Source organism: Lygodium microphyllum, chromosome 27, assembly GCF_053477565.2.
Source record: "Lygodium microphyllum isolate KBCC chromosome 27, Lygodium_microphyllum_v1.1.10, whole genome shotgun sequence".
In the NCBI taxonomy this organism is placed as follows: domain Eukaryota; kingdom Viridiplantae; phylum Streptophyta; class Polypodiopsida; order Schizaeales; family Lygodiaceae; genus Lygodium; species Lygodium microphyllum.
Window position 1 is genome coordinate 14775174 of NC_141161.1, and position 22987 is coordinate 14798160.

General features: G+C 38.6%; 1 long non-coding RNA gene across 1 annotated transcript; it reads left to right on the plus strand.

Annotated features, from left to right (window-relative positions):
* The first annotated feature begins 14580 nt into the window (after positions 1-14580).
* On the plus strand, positions 14581-15258 carry LOC148012081 (uncharacterized). Its single transcript, XR_015689011.1, has 3 exons — positions 14581-14741; positions 14816-14905; positions 15170-15258. It is a non-coding gene; the product is annotated as an uncharacterized LOC148012081 (long non-coding RNA).
* The last annotated feature ends 7729 nt before the right edge of the window (positions 15259-22987 follow it).

Consider the following 22987-nt stretch of genomic DNA (forward strand, 5'->3'; position numbering starts at 1 on the left):
GCCACATTTGTAGAAAATCTCTTGATTTGCCTAGGATCCAAGTGAATTATAGGTTTTGATCAAGAAGAGTATATCATATGGCCATCAAATTCACTATGCTCTTGGTCATTTGTAGATCTTATATCCCTTTGTAATGTAGAAGTAGTAGAGGCTTGTTTCTTGGCTAAAATGGTAGGTTTTGTTAGAGCTGAAGGTTGTGACTATTGAGCTTCCATCTAAAATTTAGAAGTAGTAATGGCTGACTCAATAGACGGGTCACTTTTGGTAGTAAAAAATGACTACTTGTTTGGATCCTTGGATTGACGGAAAATGCATTTAATCTTAGAGGGTTTGGGTATGCTTGTTGAATGCTAAAATGACATATTTTTTTGGTTGATTTTTGTTGTTTTTATGGGCTGGATGGTTGATTTTACATGATGATGGATTGGTTTGGAAGTGGTTTGAGAGTGTTTTGGATAGGATGGAATGGTTTTGATAATCTCATGATGTTTTTTAGTAGAGATATGAGGTTTTGTTGATATCCTGATAGTGTCTGATTGGTGTTGATAGCTTCTGTTTTGCTTTTGTTTTGTTCTGTTTTTCTTTTGTATGGAAGGATGGAGTAATGATTGATTAAGTTTATGGTTGTTTGAAAGCTCATTGAATGGTTTTTAATGGGTTTGATTGGTTTTAGTTGAGCTGATGGATGCTTTCTGTTGACCTTCTGTAACCCTTTGTTGAGCTTCTGTAGAGCCTTTGTTTTTGTTTTGTTTTGTTCTGTATCCCTTTGTAAGTGTCTGTTGGAAAAGGGTGTAGTATGAGAAAGTTTTCTAGCCTTGAAAAGAGGTGAATGCAAGTACAAAAGAGCTCAAAGAAGTGGAAGAAGTAGCTACTGAAGACTCAAGAGAAGACTGGAGTGAAGTGATAGTAGTAAGCTATGAAGAGTTAGTGTAGTGGCTCTAGTGACTTTTCATATCAGACATACCTCTTAGGACAGGTATTCACGACCAAAGAAGGGTTATTGTGAGTGATTATTGATCATTATAGTGAGAAGATGATGGACTATTGAGAGAGAGAGTGTGTGTATGTGAGAGATAGCCAATTCTATGAAAGACAATGTATCTACATATGAGAGATTGTGAGAAAAAGCTATGGAATCTTTGAAGATGAATAATATGTGATATCTTTCCATTCAAAGTGGCGTATTATCTTGTGTTTTTGTGGTCTATCAAAGAATTCTATGAAGAATATGAAGATTATGATGGATTTTGTTAAAGTTAAAGCCGTGGGAGAATTGAAGCTGTGTGAAGATTTCTTGTTCTTCATGGTGTTGTTTTCTTTGTTGTGGACATATCAAATATGACAAAGATGGTTGTTGATGATATAAGATAGATTTTCTTGCAGTAGAAACCTCGTTTCCTTGGTATCTCTCTTGGGGATCCATGTTTTTGGTGCGCGGCGACGGCCGGGGAAAACTGCCATCAACAAGCATCATCTCAGAAGAGACTGCAAATGAAGGAAATGGCATTGCCACGAAGAGAATAATTCAATAGATGCTTGCAAAGTTCCTTCTACCATTGAAGAATTAGAGATTCTCATTGCCAAATCCACTTTCTACAAGAAGTTCATTGGTGGAAACATATTACCATCATGATGCAAGCTCTATGTGGTGGACTATTTTCTCTCCCTATTGAAGCAATAGAGACGTGCATCTTGGTAGCAAACTGTTTGGGAACAAAATGAAGTGTAGAAATAGAGAGAATGATCATCAAGTGAGAGATCGTGAAGAAGCTTTAGGAGTCGTAGTCAGTGGAAGTTCACGAAAACAAGAAAGAAAAGAGTTGGAATTTGTTCGTGGATGCTCAACATCAGGACACGGTGGGACGCATGGTACACTGACAATGTCCTACTAGCAACCCATTGGAAGCTGGTAGACAGAGTGTTCTTCACAACATACACTATTGAAACCATCAGAAGGTGGCATTACTATGATGATGGCACCACAACGATCCTCAGAAGAATGAATTTTGACACTTTCAAAACAGAATATCTTCCCCTCTGTAGCCGACTGAAAGCTGAATTCAGAGATGTAGAAAAGAAGGAAATAGAAGAAATGTTGGCAAGAGAGTTCTCCAGAGACTGAAACCTCCCCTGATTCTGTTATGTTAAGTGCCAATTGGGTGGAGCCAACTCCCTGATGAATGACGCAATCAAGAGGAAAGCACTAGAACGAGTCCAAAGGTATGTGAGAAGAGAGAAGGCAAAAATCAAAGCCGAGAATGAGCTTGTAGCATAAGCCTCCTTTGACGCCCTAGCTACACTCTTTACAAAAGTCCCAATGATGACTCAAGGTTCCCTTCCTAGTCAGATCCGTCCTCGAAATATTGATGACATGCCAGTGAATGTAGTTTCATTGCCCATTTTTAAGGGAGAGTACAATGAAGACCCTAATCTTCATGTAGCAGAGTTTATGGTAGTATGTGTGGCTAACAATACCAGAATCCCTGAGCATTGGTTGACAATATTTTCTGCCACTTTCAAAGGTGCGGTGTTTCAGTGGTATGAGAGACAAGCAACAAGAACTTTTGCCATGTGGGATAAGCCGGCCCTCTTTACTAAATTCAAGCATGAAGGTTTTGAATTGCAGATGCGAGATGAGTTCATGAAGTCCTCTGGTGAATGAGTAGAAATCTATGTATCGTAGATGGAATCCATATTGAAGAGATGGGCAAACCATCATTTGGATGAAGGTATCCAGAAGGGAGTTCTTAGAGGCCTACAACCAGAAGTTTGCAAGTTTGTGGAATTGAGAAGACCAATCAATCTGCAACAAGCTACAGTGGAAGGTGCAAGGCTGTATGATGAAGTTGAAGTAAGGCTGTCAATGACCTCAGGAAGAGGAGTCCCACCTCTTCCCATTCCAGGAATGGCACGCCCACCAAATGCAGTCCCCAGTACAATTCCCCATCCCTACCTCTAGATGCAAACAATGCCACAATATAATGCACCGAATTCCCAGTGGGGCAGTGCCTCAAATAATGGTTCAACCACAACAACAATGGCCTCAGATAGTTCCCCCAATGGAGACTCAACAACACTGGAATCCTACCAACTGGAATCAACAACCCCCAGTCTCAACAAGAGCTTTGAATTAGAACCAGAACAGAGGACCCTTTGGATCAACTCAACTAGTTTATGTGGTAATCACAGAAGCTTCCCAAAACCCTACTACAAGTACTCCAAGAGGTGAAAATGTGAAGGACTACATGTCCAATTCAATCGCAAGCATTAAGAAGGAGTTTATGAATGTGATTACAGAATATCTACAGACGTTGAAGGTGAATACCACCGACATATCTGCTCCTACGAGAGGTGGGAGATATGTGATGCGTTTTAATACATGGTGTGGAAAGTGCCATCAAGCGGGACACTTATCCCCTGAATGTATTCGAAAACCAATCATTCCCTTGGAGCTTTCTGTTCGTACTATTTGAGGAAGAACCATACAGATGATATCTGCTCTTTGAAGAAGGAGATGCACGATAGAAGAAAGAAAGATGAAGAAGCAAGGTTCAACTTGCTGGAATCCAAAATGACAACGCAGGACATTGGACCAAAGACTAGGGAGTTCCTACGGTCCAAGGAGGTTTCCCTCTCAGATTTATAGAGGACGACAGTTTGGCGGTGTCCAGAGATCAAAGGTGGAGTGTTAGAGATGTGGAGAAAAGGGTCATATCTCACCGAACTGGCCAAACCCTAGAAGATCTATGGACTACAAGCCCTTATGCAGCTAATGCAAAAGGAGAAGGCCACACTGCAAAAGACTGTCCAAGTCCAGCTACCTTCGAGACTTAACATAAGACCCAAGAATCTGCTTCCAATTTGGTGGAATTGGAAGTTTCCGCAATAACGCGTGCAAAGAAAGGAGAACCCGCAGTTCTAAAGGAGAACATTTCCTCTACCAAGATAGTGAAGCTCAATTTTTCTAGGGAGAAATAGGAGAGTACAACACAGAACAATGTAGTATAGAGCACTACAGAGCCACAGAGAGCTACGTAGATAATTGTAGAGACAGAAGCAGAGGTCTAGGAGATAGAGGATGCCAAACCTCCTCAAGGAGAAGAAGTGCAGATGTTGCCGCTCCTAGAAGAAAAAGGGAAGATAAAAGTAGGCGTTGCCCCATTCCCTAGCCGATTGGAGAAGCCTGTGGATCATATCAAAGAATATGACTTGGTCAAAAATGGTTGTAGTCTTCTCATTAGTATGATTTTGATCTTTGGATGGATTAATGAGTCACATCATATGCAAAAGATCCATAAGAAATGGATTAAGAAGAAAAATCCTTCCTTCAATAGTGGCTCTTATCGCCCAAAGTTACCCTTCCTAAGAGAAGATGATGACGATGCACCTTGCCAACAACCCCGAGTTCGGCAGCTCAAATGGAACTTAGAAGTTTTTTGTCATGTGATGTTCTTGGATACATCCTCGGAAGACGAGTCCTTGAGCCAAGAAGTAACTCATCCCCAAACCAAACCTAAAACCGCTCTAATACCCTTTCATCTTCCCAAAGAGAGCGAGCCAAGCCTCCATTAAAAGAGGAAGTTGGTTCTAGTGAATCATCAGAAGAGGATACTACTCCCTTAAAGGAGTTGGACCTATACCCCGAAGTCATCCGTAGGACATTCATCCGCAAGGCGGAAGGAGAAAAAGCAATTAACGTTTGTGGATGTTGAAGGTACTGAATGTCACTTGAAGGTGGGTATAAATCTTCCACAAGAAGAGCTATTGGTCCTGTGTGACCTATTGAAGGAAAACTTGGACATGTTTGCATGGTCGTATAAAGATCTAAAGGGGATTGATCCCATAGTGTGCCAACACCACATCGACCTAGAGCATGATGCCAAGCCTATGAGGCAAAGACAGATGCACATGAATCCAAATTACTCCACCCTAGTGAAAGTTGAACTATTGAAGCTCCCTGAAGTTGAGTTTATCTATCCAATGGCCAATAGTGAATGGGTTTCACCCATTGTGGTAGTACCCAAGAAGAATGGAAAGCTATGAATATGTGTGGACTTTCGAAAGCTGAATTCCAAGATGAAGAAGGATCATTTTCCTATCCCTTTCACAGACCAACTGTTAGACATAGTGGCATGCCAGGAGCTTTAGTCCCTTTTGGATGGATTTAGTGGATATAACCAAGTCTAGATTGTAGAAGAAGATCAATCCAAAATGACCTTCATAACCGAATGGGGAACCTATGCTTACAGAGTGATGCCGTTTGGGCTCTGTAATGCCATGCTATCTTCCAATAAGCGATGATGGCTGCAAACCATCTGCATGATTTCATTGAGGTGTACCTAGATGAATTTTGTATCTATAGCCTAATCCATGAGCATTGGGGACACCTAGAGCAGTGCTTTGATAGATATCGAGAGTATGGGATTTCTCTCAACCCCGACAAATGCGTCTTTGGAGTCTTGTCAAGAGTTCTTCTGGGCCACATTGTCTACGCATAAGGGATAGTAACAAATCCTGCCAAGATTGAGAATATTGCTGCCTTAACAACGCCAACCTACCTCAAACAATTGAGGGGATTCCTTGGCCATGTGGGCTATTACAAAAGGTTCATTGCGCACTTTGCAACAAAGGCATTTGCATAAGCTCCTCAAAAAAGATGCAGAGTTCACGTGGACCATTGATTGTGACGAGGCATTTAACACCTTGAAGCAGTATGTGATTGAGGCACCTATCTTCTTGTAGCCTCTTGATTGGACGAAGGAGTTCCATGTGCATACTGATGTATCAGTTGAAGGCCTAGGTGTAATCTTATGCCAAAAGAGCCTCTCAAAGTTAGATCAACTTATCTATTATGCAAGTCGAAAAGTAACCGAGAGAGAATGAAACTACACAATGACGGAGCTTGAGTGCCTAGCAATTGTGTTTGTTTCCTTGGAGAAGTTCTGACACTACCTGCTGCTGTCGACGCACTTAAAATTCTATGTGGACCATGAACCCTTGTCCTTCTTGATGAATAAAACTGATGTGAAGGGAAGAATGATGAGATGGCTCCTGCTATTTCAAGAGTTTGACTTTGAAGTGGTTACTAAACTTGATCACTCTCATGTCCCGGTTGATCATGCGTGGCAAATCCCTCAAAGCGATGAAGAAGAGCAGGATGATCCAGACCTTCCTAATTCTTCCCTGTTTCTAGTCGAAACTATTACCCCATGGTATGCATATATAACCAACCTCCTGGCAACCCGACAGTATCCCCCTAGTATCTCAAGCCGTGAGAATAAGAAAAACTTCTATTGGAATCAGCCCCTTATACCCTATTAGGTGGTGCTTTGTAGTACAAAAAGGGCAAGGATGAAGTATTGCGAAGATATGCTACAGGAGAAGAGATTGGAATATTGCTGAAAGCATGCCATGACGAGCCCTATGGTGGACACTTTGCATGACAAGCGACAACTAGAAAGGCCTTGCTCACAGGATATTGGTGGTGGCTGACCCTTCATAAGGATGCCTATGACTATTGCAAATGTTGTGATGCTTGTCAGAGAATGGGAAAGCCTACCAAATCCAGCGCCATGCCACTGCAACCCATCCTTCCCTTAAAGCCATTCGAGAAGTGGGGAATTGACTTCTTTGGTCCATCGATCCACCAACTGGGAGGAAATAGAACAGATACATCTTGGTCTATATAGACTACGTAACAAAGTGGTGTTAAGCCAAAGCTCTGGCGCGGGATGATGGCAACAATGTGGGCATGTTCCTGTATGAGAATATCATCACCCGTTTTGGCAGTCCCCTAGAGCTCATAAGTGTAACAAAGGTACTCACTTCCTTAACAAGGTTATGGAAGAATTGACAGAGTTGTACAATATCCGCCATCATAAGTCCACACCCTATTACCCCAGAGCAAATGGCCAAGTCGAAGTTACCAATTGCATCCTCTATTCAATTTTGACAAGAACGATTGTTGCATATCATTGTGATTGGGACAATTGACTTATAGAGGCCCTCTCGGCATACATAACCTCCCATAAGGTTGCTACATGACAAATCCCTTTTCAATTGGTGTATGGTACAGAAGCTGTCTTTCCTGTTGAGTTAGAGCTATCCTCTTTATGCGTGGCTATCAAAGAATGCTTGGGAGTTTATGAGTCCTTGCAACATTGTCTTCTGCACCTGGAATGTCTAGATGAGACTCACAGGATGGCCTTATAGTGCATGAAAGCCATGCAAGCTTGCAAAAAGGCCTATCATGACAGCTTCATCAAGCAGAAGGAGTTCAAGGAAGGAGACTTAGTCTTTGCTTATGATTCGCGATCCAGGAAAGCTTCAGGCAAGCTTCAACAACAATGGATGGGCCCTTATAAGGTACTTGCCATCAACCCTAATGGCTATGTCCAAGTCCAAACAATCGACCTTCGGATGATCCCTTCCTGATTAATGGTTATCACCTCAAGATATTTTACCCTCCCTAGGGATCCTGACAATCACCGCCGATAGCTCCCTTATTCATTAGGGGAGTTTTGAGGTCTCGAAAATGCCCTGTAAGAGATCCTAGAGAGAGAAAACAATTTAAGAAATAAAATTATTTTATAGAATTTTTAAAAGGTTTATATTTTGGTAAGTTAAAATATCAAAATTCGTTAATAAGTCATTGTCGTGATATTCTCGTGGTCACATCAAACCTAGAAATCTAGGTCACCATAAAGTTGGCAAAGGTTGTCATAATGAAGATCTTACCTCTCCTCATTAAAGTGAAAACTAATATTCAATTTGAATTTTGGTGGATACTCGATTGCCTCCCTCCATCGTTTCTCTCTTATTTTTTTCTCCTCCTTAGTAGTCTCTTCTTTGTTTTCGTTCTTGCTTCTAATCATATCCTTAGCTATGGATCAATCACCCAATGATCTCTGTAACTCAGCTATGGATCAATCATCTAATGATCTCCGTAGCTCTCATAAAAGACCTCTCTATCATCTTCATATTGAGTTGGATAGTGAGTATGAACCAATAAGAAAGATAACAAAATCTATCACGGTTACAGAGTCTATGAAGCATATACTGAGGTTTGAAGGAAAGAAGAATATTGATCTTTGGTTAGATGGAAAGCTATATCCCAAAGATCCTAGCAGAAATAACACTCCTCATTTCTATAATAGCTCATCATTAATGAGGTTTATTGGTGATGGCTACAATGGATTTTTAGGTTATACAGTTAACCTTGCTGCAGAAAAGGATATCCTTGGACTAGAGAATCATCTTTTGATGAAACACAATATAGAGTTGTTGCAGAAGCTAGAGGATTGTCAACAAAAAATTCATTCATTGGAAAAGCGTATCAAAGCTTATCAAAGAAAGCAAACTTTATTAGGCCTTCGAAATCAACAAAGAGCTCTTAAAATATTGAGAATCTCAAATGAGGAGGAGGAGGTTGTGGTTAAAGAATCCAAGCAGCAAGGTATATTTTTTTTCACTTTGAAAATCTTAAATATGGCTTTATTTAAATTACTTGTATTGATTTGTGATGTTAATTTTGCTTAGATCTCTTCTACAATGAAATGCAGGTGAAAGAGATCCTTTAAAAGTAGCTCAGTTTTATTATAATCTTCTTCCTTCAGTAGTTTCAAAGGATATTTTGGAGAAGAAGAAATTTAAAAAGGCAAAGAAACAATGCTTGGAGTCATTTGTAAAGGATCATTCTTTGGATTCTGAGTTAGTACAGAAGACACTGGATAGTATTGGTATCAGTCGAGATGCTTATATGCAACTTTTTCAGCTTTTACAATCAAATATGAAGCAAGGATAGATACGCAATTTCATACTTCTGAAGCCATTTGTGGTTAGGACTATCAGACAGAGAGTTAATAACAAAGTGATGGGGATTCTAGGTGAGCCTTTTCATATCAAGGCTACCTTCAAGGGCAAGAAAAAGGAGGTTACATTCAATGAATTTAACAATATTTTCCTTGACTTGCCCACCCTACAATGCTTAATGATCAAATTTTATGACTTGTCAGTAGAGTAGAGGCACAAAGAGTGGCTAGATTTGTGATTAAACTTGATGAAAGTGAGATTCTGAAATGTAAAGAATTGGAGAGAATCTCTATCACCTTGATGAATAGAGCACTTTCGTCAGGTCATTGCAATCACTCAACATCATTTAGTGTTCAATCTGAATATAACATCTGGTGGCTAGAAGCATTTGAGGTAGATACTGAGAATTTTGATATATTATATTGGGTTTTTCATCAAACATCAATACCTAATCTTTTTCAAAGGCAACAAGTAGGAGAAGAGCTATTTGTTGAAGGATTTGGAACTACAGGATTGAGTGGCACATAGCTGGTGACCTAAAGACACTCAAATGTATGTATAATGTATCAAAGGGAGCCAACTCGAGATCTCCTTGCTTATACTGCATGTCGCCAGCTACAGAGTTAAACTCAAGCAATTGGAATAGAGCTCCCTCTAGGCACAATAAGGATCCACAGTTTAAACTAGACTTGGACATTCCTTTATCGAATGCTCATATTTGTACACTTCATGCACTTTGCAGGATAATTGAAAAGCTTGTTCATCTCTATATAGGATTTGCATGGAAGTTGAAGCCATTATCAACTAGAACAGATGCTATAACAAAGGTTGAAAAAGTTCTCTTTGCAATTGGTTTGCATGGTGGCAATGTTGTTATTGAACCAGATCTTCAGAAGTCTAAGGATGGTAATTGCGTCCCAAGAAAACCATCTATTGGTGGAGTGAAGGCTAGAAGGTTTCTAGGCTTTCATGGGAGACTTGGCAAGATAAACTCGAGAAATGGTGGCTCAACTATTAAATTTAATAAGTGGAAATCCCTACATAATACAGTTAAGGATCACACTGATAATGGACAAGCTCAGAATAGAAAAGCTAAAGTTTGGGAAATACTAGACAAAGTGTTTTTTTATTGTGATAAGACTGAATGTAATGATGATGATTTCAAAGACTTTAAAAACCAATTGAACCTTTTCAAAAAGGCGATGACAAAAGCTTGGGGTGATCAACACTTTACTCACTATATGGTAAGAAGTTTGTATATTTCTGTTTCTTCATTGTCGAACTCATATAATGTTTTTTAATAACTTTCTTTATTTGTTGACTATGCAGCATATTTTATACAACCATGCTCCATACTTTATTAAACAATATGGATCTCTATCTATCTAGTCAACCCAAGGTATGGAAAAATCACATTATCAAGCAAGAACAAAATATTTCAGACATACAAGACATGGAGGTGGAAGACACAAAGCCAACAGTTTATTAGAGGTCTTTCAATGGTTCTATTGACAAATCTGGCATAAATTCAAGCTTAAAGATACAACCACATCAAGCAATATATCATCTTTAGCAAGGACTATACAAATTGTTACCCAAAGAAGAAAAGATAGATATTTAAATTCTTGCATAAAACAAAGATTTACAGAATGGTTACAAACCAAACAAAGAGTTGGGAAAAGATGGGTTTCAAGAAACCCTTGATCTTTGGCATCTTCTAGTCTGATTGTGTTGCAAAAGAGTCCTTAGTTTTAGGCACCTCGACAGGGCCTCCAGAGGAGTCCCTAGTTTCAGGCACCTCAACAGGGCCTTCAGAGGAGTCCTTGGTTTCAAGTATCTCGACAGGGCCTCTAGAGGAATCTTTTGTTTCATCCCACTCAATAAGACCTCTGTATTTCAAAAACTCCTGTTTCTGATAGCCTGGAAGAAGCTTCAAATTCTTACTATCTCCTACATAAGAGAGCAAATAGGAGCCAAGAACTCCAAAATATCCAGCTCTAGATCCACTGTATCCAGGCATGAAGCCAAAAACTCTTATGGCTTCTTCCTTCTCCACTAAAATGATCTTGTCCAAACCTCTGCTAAAAACTTGAGATCCAATTACCTTTGAGATAGCTCTCAAAGCCATCATTGGTAGACTTGGAGAGCTTGGTAATCTACTATGATATATTACAATTGTTTGATTGTTTAAGTTTTCAATATAATGGCCAAAGCTTTGATTTTTCCCAAGCTTCATTGGCCTAGAAGCCCTTGGCCCTTCCAAGAAAGTTGTCCAGATCTTCAATCTCAATCTACACAACAAACCACAACAGTATAAGATATAAGATATTTATTTATAATGCATAATAAAGCCTAACATAAACTCAATGGGTAACTTTGAATTATATTTCATACCTTAGGGTGTTCGTCTTCTTCGAGAAGACTATCATCATAAAGATTTATTAAACTCTTGGGTTTCTCATCTGATGGAGACTTTAATCTCTCTTCATACCCTACATCATCAATACGAAGTCTCTTCTGGACCTGTAAGAACTCTTCTTCTGTAAGGTAGCCCCCCCTTTTCGTATTCTACGATCTGATTAATACATGTATGTAAGGCTATAGAGCTGTCTTGGAAATTCTCTCCCTCAACATCAAGACTTGCTAGTGGTTCTTGTTCATAACCTATAAAATTCATGTCATTTTGGCCCCAACCTGCAAGGATTGCTAAGCAATAATCTTCTCTAAGATAAAAAAGATGTTGAATATCATTTAGCAACACATATCTCTTCTTGTTGATAAGATAAGTGGAAAATGTTGGAACACATGCAAGAGGACCTTCTTCATCAACCTGTGTACTTGGCTCGATCTCCTTTTCTTCCACCATTGTGATATTGTCACTCTTAAACAAACCTACATCAAAACCTTGGACAAGTTGATTCTCAATAACTTCTTGTAAAATCTCCTCCTTCTCTTCGACCTCCTTATCTATACTTGCAATATCCTCTAGCTTTCTCTGTTGGGCTACATTTGGAGAAGAATTTTCCAAGTACTGAAGATATACAATAAATCCAACATCCTTGTGGATCAGAAGGCATTTGTGTTGATACCTGTGGAAAGGGCAACATGTTTCTCTCTTCCTGAATTTCTCATCAATGAGGTTGAACCTGCCTAGCAAAGTTGATCTGGCTGTACTGGTGGCTCCCATGACATCACTATAATGAACAAATCCATTGACTTCTAAACCTTGCACATGTCTATCATAAAAATATATGTACTCCTTAAGTTTATCTTCAAGATCCTCCAATAACTCTTTCAAATCAAAAGGAACATTGAAAATTTCCCTGATATAGCTAAACTTGGAAGAATTTCCAGTTGTGTGTTAGAAATCAAAGAGCCTATCATCAGAAGTCTCCATTGGCTCCTCCTCATCCATTCCTTCCGAAGATAGCTTTCTCTTTGTCATCTTGATCAACAAAAGATTTATCCCTGCAAACAAAGTAGAATGGCAACAATGTCCAATCAAATGCAATAGAACCATGGAAAGAGGTTCCAAAATCGCGTTTCACAAGACAAAAGATCGAAAAAGGAGAAAAATTTTAAGTGATCGGTGAAACGCGAAAACAGGTGTCCAGAGGCCAAAGCCAGTAAAGAACTCACGTTTCACTGGACACTACTTGAAAACAAGCGTTTTTTCAACATTTGACCGGTGAAACGCGACAGTTAGCAAGATATCACTAACTAGAGACATTATTTCGCGTTTCATCGGTCAATAGATGCAGAACAAGAAGAGAAACATGAACTATGAATTAATTCTATTAAAACACATAAATTTATGGTAAAATCCTTTCTAGAAGTGCCATGCTCCTTTTGAAAGACAAAGCACATGACATTTGTGATTTTTCAAGTGTTATTAAAAATTCTTTCTATTCTAATAAATGAGATTTTGTTCAGATACTTTTAATAACAAAATTTTGTTACCTATCAGAAATTGTTGAAGTGCTCTTCAAACAGGAAGAAAGGACCTTGAAGGCAAATTGAAGCAAAATTTCGGGAGAAAGAAAGACAATATTGGAGAAGATGAATTCGAAAAGCTTTTATATTGATTGTCAAACGTGTGTTGATAGTTCCAACGAAAAAGTTAACGTAATGATGGCAAAATAAAGGCGACCGCAAATTTTGAGGAAATTTTCAATATTTTCGCATGCATGAAATACCTCAGAATACGTGCGCACGTGTTCCACTTAACACACCGCATGAAATAGCTCAGAAGACATGAGCACTCCCTTTTTTCGGGAATAACAGTCTTAGAATACGTCACACATGTTCCACTTAACACACCGCCAAGTAATGCATGTACCATCAATTTTTAGAAAATTTCCCCAATAAAGGGAAACAACGGCCAAATTTGTTTCACATTTTCATGGTCATGGAGCACATTTTTGTGGTCATGCAGCAGGGTCTTTGAGCTGTGCTTGTGAAGAACGTATTCGCGTTTCACCTGAGTTATTCACAAAATTGGTTTTAAACGGACTTTTTCCAGCAAAGCGCGAGACAAGGTATGGTTTTCTGCACTTTTCCTTTGACTCGCGTTTGAAATGTTCATGTCTATGATATAATCTGGTGGTACTATAAAGAATTATTTTTCCCTAATGTTTTATAACATTGCTTCTATGGCTTTAATGGTGTAGAGATTGTAGGTAATTGTTATGGTATTCCTTAGGTTAATGTTTTATTTTCCTTAGTTTTGTTGATTGTTTTGCTATTTATGTGTTGTTTGGTGAAACATGAAAATAACATGCTGCAAGAAGGTCTCTCTTTTGAAACTCATGTTTCACTGGACAAGAAGTAATATGTCTTTTTTTGGCAGATAGCTAGGATTAAAGCAACAGCAAGGAAGGAGAAGATTAATCCTAGGGGTTTAGCATCAAAGATTCATCAATCTTCAAAGCCTCAGAAGCTCTCTAGAAAGTCAAAGCCAAAGAGAAAGTTTTCTCAAAATGTCAGGTGCCTAAGGGAGATTAGGAAGGCAATAAAGGCTCTTAACAATGCAATTCCAAAGCTGTCGTTTCAAAGGCTTGTCAGGGAGATTTGTGACAAATATAGTTTGGATAGTTTCAGATGGACAAAAACAGTCCTTAATTGTATACATGAAGCCACAGATGATTTTTTAGTTGAGTTTTTTCAAGATGCCTATATTTGTGCTGCTCATGCTCATAAGCTCACACTCATGGACAATGACATGGTAATTCTTAGGAGGCTAAGATATATATTTTCAAAGGTCCTTGAGCCAATTTCCCTCACTGATGAGAAGACATTTAATATCCTTAATGTGCCCCGAGCTAGGAGAAAGAAAGAAGATTTTGGTCTCAAGGTTGAGGATGTCACCCATGAGAGGGATACAAGGCAACATGAAAAAGAGGAGAAAGCTAAAGAGGAACATGCAGATAAATGGAGAGACTATAGGAGACAAAGGGCTGAAGAAAGGGAAGTAGAGCAACTAGAGCCCTTTGAAAATGAGTTGGCCACCCTTCTTGAAGCAACTAATCCAAAAGGATTCAATGTGTTTTGTTTCTTACCTGGCGACTTAGGCAAAAGAGCTGACATTATCTCCTTTAATGCTGCATGTGTTCAGATTCTTAAGGATAAAAGAAGAGAAATAAATGATAGTATTATTCTTGCTAGCCTAAGGTATATCCATCCATAATTACTTCTACTTTTTGATATTTTTTTAACAATAAGATTTTTCTTGTTTATACTCACTATTTCTATGCCTTTTCTAGGTGTGTAATGCATGAGTTTCCTTTGAATATGCAACAAAAAATTGAGGTTCTTGATCCATCTATCTCATACTTTATGAGGAACGAGCTTGATACAAGTTTTGTTGAGCAGTGGTTCAATCTGATTGACTTCGATACTTTGGAGCTCCTTATAATTCCATATAATGAAAAGTAAGTGATTCAATATTCTATTAGAGTTTTTGAGATTTTATCCTACTAATTTGTTGAGATATGATTCCTTTCAGATCTCATTGGAGCTTGATTGCAATAGATTGTGTGGATAAGCAATGTTTTTTAATCAACTCTATGAAAGGAAGCCATGGAAATGCTAAATTGTAAGTTATATTATCAAAGGGCTCCTTGATATTTCAATTCTTTTTTTTGTAAGTACTCTAAATTTGAATATATTTTATATATAGAGGTGTAAAAAGATTAATTGAAGAGCTAGAGAAAAGGCCCCCTATGCCTCTGATTTGCTTGCAACAATGCAATATAGACAAGTTGCGGTAAGTTATTGATTAAAATAATTGAAACATAAGTTTATTTTATGAACTACCATCCGTAAATTTCATAATTTTACTTTGTGTTGGTGGTTGCAGTGTCCTCATCATGATGATAGCCATTCTTGTGGCTGGAGGGTGATTGCAAATGCTAGAAGAATGGTTAACTTTGTTTATCTTAATGATGATAAACATGTAAAGGTAATATGAAAGATGCTAAAATTTAACATAGATATTCATTGCAAATAGTCCATTGATGATAAAAATATAGTCTATTGTAAGAACAATAATGAACTAAAACTCTTTTTCCTATAAATGTGTGACAGTTTTTGAAGGATTGCTATGCATCTAAGCATGTTTGGTACGTCAGAGCGAAGCTCTTGAAGTATACAATGGTCAATTGTATACAACCAACAATAGAGATTGGTGGGGATTTACACAATGAAGGAGATGCGGTGTCTATAGCCACGGAAGGTGAAGCCACAACTTCAACACCTTTACCCACACCTTCTATACCCAAGGCATCAAAGAAAGGCAAAAGGAATCCTAGAAAGGATAGTTCTCGAAAAAAGAAATAGCTTTGCCATATTGCCTTGTAAGCCTTCATATATAGAAATTTGCCATTCATCCCTTGTATATCTCATAGAGATGGCAGATAGACATCTACTACAAAATTTACACATATATTTTATATTGATAGTAAATATATCTTTTTTTGAATGTCCTTGTAGTGTATATTCTTTTCTCTCCTTTTCGATATCTGCAAAAAATAAATTACAAATGTTTGTTAGTTAGGAAGTGAGATCTTGATATACATCTAAGTAGATATAATATGATGTGAAAACTTACTTGTTTCTTGTCAAGTTGGAATACAAAGGAGCATGGTAGTTCAATGTCTTCATGTTGTAAATCCATCCTCAGTTGATGTAGCGTACATGATTTTTTTATCTTTAAGATTGCAATAATATCCTTGTTGAACCAAATATCAAGATCCATTATAGGATCTTTGCTGAAATCATCAAGATTCTGGTCTAAAGCAACTAGACTACTACCAACAAAATGCCATCGACTATAGTAAAAGCTAAGGATAAAATTTTGAGTAGCAATCATATATTTACAAGCTATAGAGTCTTGATCTATCTTACATATAATTTTTCCTTCTGTCCTTGTATCCCATCCTTCATCAACAAATTGTATGACATGATCATATGTTAGTCTCTTCACTGAAAGCATGGTTTTTATTATTCTTATCTCCATATTAGAGAAGAAATCAATAAATATATTAATAGGCATAAACAAACTAACTTTGCTTAGCCTACTTGAGATATTAGATTTTAATGCTTTCTGGATCTTAGAAAATATCTTACATCTATAGGCCTCACTAATAGCTGGACTTGGCAAAGGCCACTCAAAGCTTGAAAAATCTAGCAAAGGAAAGAGGTTTATTGATCCCCATTGGCAACACCACATAGGAATAACATAAGAATGGTCATAAAAGAATATTCCAATCTCATGCAAGCTCTATCTTCTTTCTGACTCTATACATTTCTTCTCCAATTGAACCATGTATAACATCAATAACATCAACAATAGACTCCACTGGTTGCCCATTCCTCAAGATTAGAGGGATATACATCTACAAGACAAACAAATATTATCAATAACATCAACAATAGACTTCACTGGTTGCCATTCCTCAAGATTAGAGGGATAGACATCTATAAGACAAACAAATATTATAATGAAAAAACCTAAACCATGTTTAAGAATGGAAAAAATTTAAGAATCAAATTCTTACAATTTTGTCTATGCATTGGAAGCTTTGAAGATCCAGGTTCTAAACACAGCTCTCTATGCATGAACACATGTTGCACTAGTACCTCTTTGATGCTATTCTTATTTGCTCCAAGCTTAAAATCTCGGATTCTACCCTTCCAAGCAGAGATAAACGAGCTCTCATGTCTTTGCCTTTTTCGACGTTTTGCTTGTTGCATGGTGATCCAACTACCTTTGCTAATGATAGTAGGAATCCATCTTCCATCAGTTTGGAATGAGTTAAACACTGATATGGATGTGATTTGGGAGCTTGGACGCCTTGTTGAAGGTCGAATTTTTGTATCCATGGTAGAAGAGAGAGAGACAAAGAGAGAGAGAGAGAGAGAGAGAGAGAGAGAGAGAGAGAGAGAGAGAGAGAGAGAGGACTAGGCTACCACAATGGAGGGAAAAACAATAGAGGAATAAAAGAAAGGAGGGAAAAAACTGAGTGCCATGCTTTTCACTACTTTGAATTTAGATTACATCAGTCATTATCATTAATCTAGATATATCATTAAATAAAAGTAGCCGAGACTCTATGCCATTAATGCAAAAGATGTCATAATCACGAATATAAGAGATTAAAAATAGATAATAAAAATAAAAATTTATAATATTATTATATTTATATGTTTTTTTAAAATGATTTTTTACTTTTTTAAAAATAGAAGTTCTGTTACGGAGGCTTTGCTCCTATTAGTCTAGAGCACTCTCTTTTCACATCCTAAAAGGCATTTTCGAGACCTCAAAACTTCCCTAATGCCTTGCACAAGACAGTCGATATGTCTTTGCCTATGCTCTTGATATCCCTCTTGCTCCTGATGATGTGGCTTTGTTGTGTTAGCCCCTCACAGCCACCTTTCACCCCAACGTGGCTTCCTTTTCATTTGATCCAATAGAGGTGGCGAGGATGGTTCTAATACATGGTGTTTTTTCCATTCTCCTCTTTCAAAAGAAAAGAAAAGAAAAGAAAATAAATATATTGGTCATGGGAGAAAAGGACTTAGGTCCTTGTCATGCCGACCTATTCTTCGAGAAAAGGTGGAAACGCATTTGGGAGTAGGGCAATAGGAAAGAAATAAAAAAATAATAAAAATAAAAATAAAATTGTTATGGGAGAAAAGGAAAAAATTCCATGTCATAACATACCTCGTTCCAAGAAAAGGTGGCACACATCCTTAGACTAGAAACTGGCTATGGAAAAGGTAGTAACACCTTGCTCCAAGACATGTGAATTACTAGTAGAACTCTTGCATAAGAAGTTTCAAAGCCACCTCCCTTGGTGCACTGAATCCTGTAAACCCATCGGTGTTTCTTCTGACTCCTACAATAGACAGTATTTTCAACATCCAATTCAAGTACCAAACTTGTTGGGTACCACCCTGGGTACGCCTCTTCATCAACCAATCCATATTGACATCATCAACCAGCTGAAGCCAATCTTCAGTGAAAAACCTAGAGTGATGTGAGCTTTCATCCTAACTGGATGGGGATGTAAGTATGGGATGGCCTCTATAATTATCAACAGAGCGTGAGACAAAGGGGGCTGAGTAACCATTCCTTGCCTTTTATATCCAACCGAGAGGTGAGATGTGTGAATGGAATGTTGCACGCACGGGATGGGCCTCTCAATGCACAAAGCACAAAATTGTTCCTGTGCATGACACTATAAGGCTCCCTTCCCTTTCCTTCTCGCACCGTATGCCAGCACAGGATGGATTGCACTGTTGCACCATCAATTGCACACAAGGCGTACAATCTTCGCACAAGTGTCAGTGAGACGATTCAATCAACGGGATGTGAGGAACTTGGTTGCCCTCCTATAATCATCAACAGAGCATGAGACCGAGGGGGGATTGAGAATGATTGATTTTCCTTCATCAACTGAGAGATGAGGATTGAGGGACGTTTCGACACTTGGAGACGGGTACGTTCTTGTTTTCCTATGCGCACATGGGACATGCCTTCTCTGCCATCACTCTACATCTCATTCTCTTTGGTGCATTGCACAATAAGGCTCCATGGCCTTCCTTCTTGCACTTATGCCAAATGGGTTGGGACGCACGGATGCACCATCAATTGTGCACATTGGCATGCTCCCTTTGAACCATTCCCTTTGTCGATGCCTAAACTGGATGTGAGCTATGGGTTTCAATAATTATTCTTTGAGTGACGTGCGCCATGGGTGAGCGACTGATCTATCATTTCAACATGAGTGACTATCGAGATTGAGTGCTGTATACCTCGCCATTTTGAGAATCTTACCAACGTTTCATAAACAAAGCTACCTCCCTAGGTGTTGCTGCATGGTCCCTGTCATGTTGAATGAGTGTGATGTGGTGAGTCTTGGTATCTCCTGCTGACGACTATAATCCTTCATGTGACATTGATAGTTTTCCTCAATCATCTACGGATTGGGCCAAGTTTTTCTAACCAAACCCTTTTCTATTTCAAGAGTCGGTCATGTTTTAAGTGTGGGGATGTACGTGTAGGGTTATGATTCCGTGTTAGGACCCTATTGTATCATCAATCTGATTTCTTAAGGTCTTAAGTGTGGGGATGTGTCCCTGCGCGTCCGCTTTGCATACCTGCAGGGACACATCCCTCTCAGATGATTTGAGCATATCATGTCATGGTCTTGCCCTAATGGGGTCCCTTCCCTACCCACCCATCCTTTCTTCAACCCGTCTTGGGGTTGTTCCTTGTCCGTTTGCCTTTCTTCTTAGTTTTGTCACTTTTCTATGTGAGCACACCTTATGTTCACCAAAATTACAATATGACCTTACAGTTTTGTTTTGTCCCTTTGATTTGGCTACTTTTCGTTTTTACAACCCCCTATTCTGAGACACGGATCATGAGTTATTAATTTTTGAAGAATTTTCTACCTATTTAACGTGTTTCCATACGAACGCGCCCTTTGTGCTTCAGAATAGCAATCTGATATACAGTCATGGCCTACACCTTTCTTTGGATATTTTTCTTTTTTACTGCCCATCATTCCAATGTACGATTTGTTTGTTATTAAATTTTTTATCTTTTTGGGTATTCTCGTGTGTGTTTTAACCCTCGTCCCGTGCACACGTGCAGGACGAGAGGGATGTCAGCCCTTATGCCATCATCCGACCCCATAAAACAAACAAAAAGAAAGGCCAACACCAACCACACACAATTTTATTAGAAAAAAAGAACAAACAAAAAGAAAACATACACACACACAAACCCAAACTAACCCGACCACCCCAACCCAACACCCCCCAAATCCCATGCTGCCCCCTCCTATTTCCTTTCCCCAGCCACCCCATTTCCACCCCCCGTTCCTACCCCTAATGGGTCTCTCCACCCTTAATGGACCCCCCTCCCTTGTGCCCCTTCCCACCTCCCCCCTTCTCGTGCTCCCCCACCCGCGTCCTCTCTCTCTCCCTCCCTCTTCTTCCTCTCCCTCCTCCCTAGCTACCTTTGCCACTGGCCCGCCTCGAAGTGCCCACCCAGAAGCGTCATGTTCGCTACTTGGCCTGCCATGTTAGTCGTGTCGCTGCCCAGCTCCCTGCCCGGCTCATCATCGCCACGGCCAATGCAGACACGGCCCACCCTCGTGTCGTGCCGCTGCAGCCAATGCAGACGCCACCTGCCAGGTTTGCCACGCCCCTGCCTGCTTGGGCCTCGACAGCGTGACCCATTCCCCGCTCCCCCCCCGCCCCCGCCCCCGCCCCCGCCCCCGCGCCCGCCCCAATCCCCCCCCCCATCCCTCAGGTACCGTCCCCACCCCCCTCTAAAATTTCAATTTTAAAAACAAATGAACAATTAGAAAACTTTAAAATTATCTTCAATTTAATTTTTAACAAAACTAAACACACCCCCACACATCTCCCCTTTCTCTCTCGATATATATATATGTATCCATTTTTACCCATTTAAAAGAAAAAGAAAAAGAAAAAACAAACACACAAATCACACCCACACCATCGCACACTCAACACCATCGTACATTCTCACACCAAACGTTTCTTTAAATAAAAAAAAACACGCGCGCACACACACACACCATACCACCCCTTTTCCCTCACCTTACCCTTGCGATTGTCGGCCCCACATTTCTTATTCCCTCTTCTGCGCGTGAGCACTCCTTTCCTCTGTGTCATGCATGTGTGTACCTCCTTAGGCCGTGTTCCAGTTGCAAGGCTTTCCATCTCGTGATGCATGTTCTTGATTGTGGTTGTTCGTGGGCATGCATGTGTGTGCAATTTTTTCGTGGCGTGACACGCTGGCTGATGTTAACACGTAGCTGACACACAACCCGGGTACATTTTTTTGAATTTTTAAATCTTTCAAAATCGAAAAACACATGAAAACTTACAAAAATCCATAAAAATAAAAAAAACCATAAAAATACCAAATAAATATTAAAAAAGGTTAAACTTTTTCTAAAATAAGTCAATACTTTTTTAAAAATTTCAAAATTTTTCTCAAATGACAATGTCAACAAAAAATTAGAAAATAATTAAAAACCTTTAATTTCATGAAAATTTATCCAAAAATACTTGAACAATAGTTTAAAAATTAACAAATTTCAAAAAAATTAAAAAATAATACTCACTTTTTAAAAAATATTTTTGGATCACTTGCACGTACTAAAATGATCAAAATTAATTGGGAACCAATTAATTGAATGAGAAACCCTTATTTAATGTGTAAATTCTTTGAAAATTTCTTTTTCCACTCCGAAAATGGCTAGAAAAATTCTAGAAATTTTTGAAAAATCTATTGGACCTTTGTGCTTAGCTTTCAATCCACATTTCTAAATAAAAAAAATAAAGAAATATTAATCCAACATTCATATCTAAATTTATTAATGTTGGCAAACTTTTTCAGCTCGTTGGATTTTCTTGTTGGATTACATTGTAATTGCATTATCTCCATTATTGATAGTGCATTCAGATTGTGCTTGCATATATACCCCTCCCAAGTATTTTTTTTCATTTTTATTTTTGCTACTCCAAAATCCACAATTAATTATTTTAAAAAATCGTGATCATCACATTTTTCACACGCGTCTGCGCTAAACACACACATTTTTTAAATTAAAATCAACATGTTATTCACTTAGCATGCGCTTCGTGCACTATAGACACATTTAATTTTAATTAAAAATGAACTAGTCGTCGTCACAAAAAAAAGCACGTGTTGATAAAAAAGTGCCCTATACATAAAATTAATTTTTAATAAATGAATTTACATTTAGAGATCCTCAATCAAGGTCTGAAGTTCGAGTTACGCTAAAAGCATGGTTTTAAACTTAATAATTTTTAAATACATAATAACAAGGAATCATCGTTTTCTTTTTAAGCTTTATTATCTAATAAAATCTCACCCATTATTAATCATTTGATTAAAATGAATCCTTCATTATATTTCTTTTTCCCACACTGCACAGTTTCATTTTCAATGAACGTGCTTCATGGGAATGGGAATGGTGAAGTCTTGTCTAGTCCCTCTTATCGATGATGGTCAACAATTCGAGTATCATATTGGTATGATTAGTATGTGATTTTATATTTTTGTTTTGCTCATGTTGATGAGTCAGGGTACGGTATGTATTTTTCTTTTTCTTTTCTACCTGATACGGGGATTCAATGTGTTTGTTTATCTACATTGCATGAAGCTCTCAGTTGCACGTGTGTAGAGATCATGCCAGATTTTTCCTAGGATGTGGACTGCTTGGGGTGGTTAATCAGTCGGTCAAGTCGTGTGAGTTTATTATGATCAATATCTTATCTATTCCTATCTTGTTGTTTTGCAGGCATTCATTGTGATTGTTTGTGTGTGTGTAAACCATCTAAATGGTGCCTCGAACCCCACTCCCGATCCAGTATGTGCATTTGGTATCACATGATTATTCCTTGTTGCTAGATTTGGACCTCGTTGCTAAAGTGGGATTATCCAAGTTTGTGGACCTTTCCTTATCACTAGTTCTAGATGATCTTGACATTTGTGATCAATTTTTAACCTCTTACAGTAAGAGGTCAGGTCCTGTTCGTGGTACCACTATTCTTATGATACCTAAGAGTTTGGGGAAGGCTCTTTCTTTGCCATATCGTGGAGAGC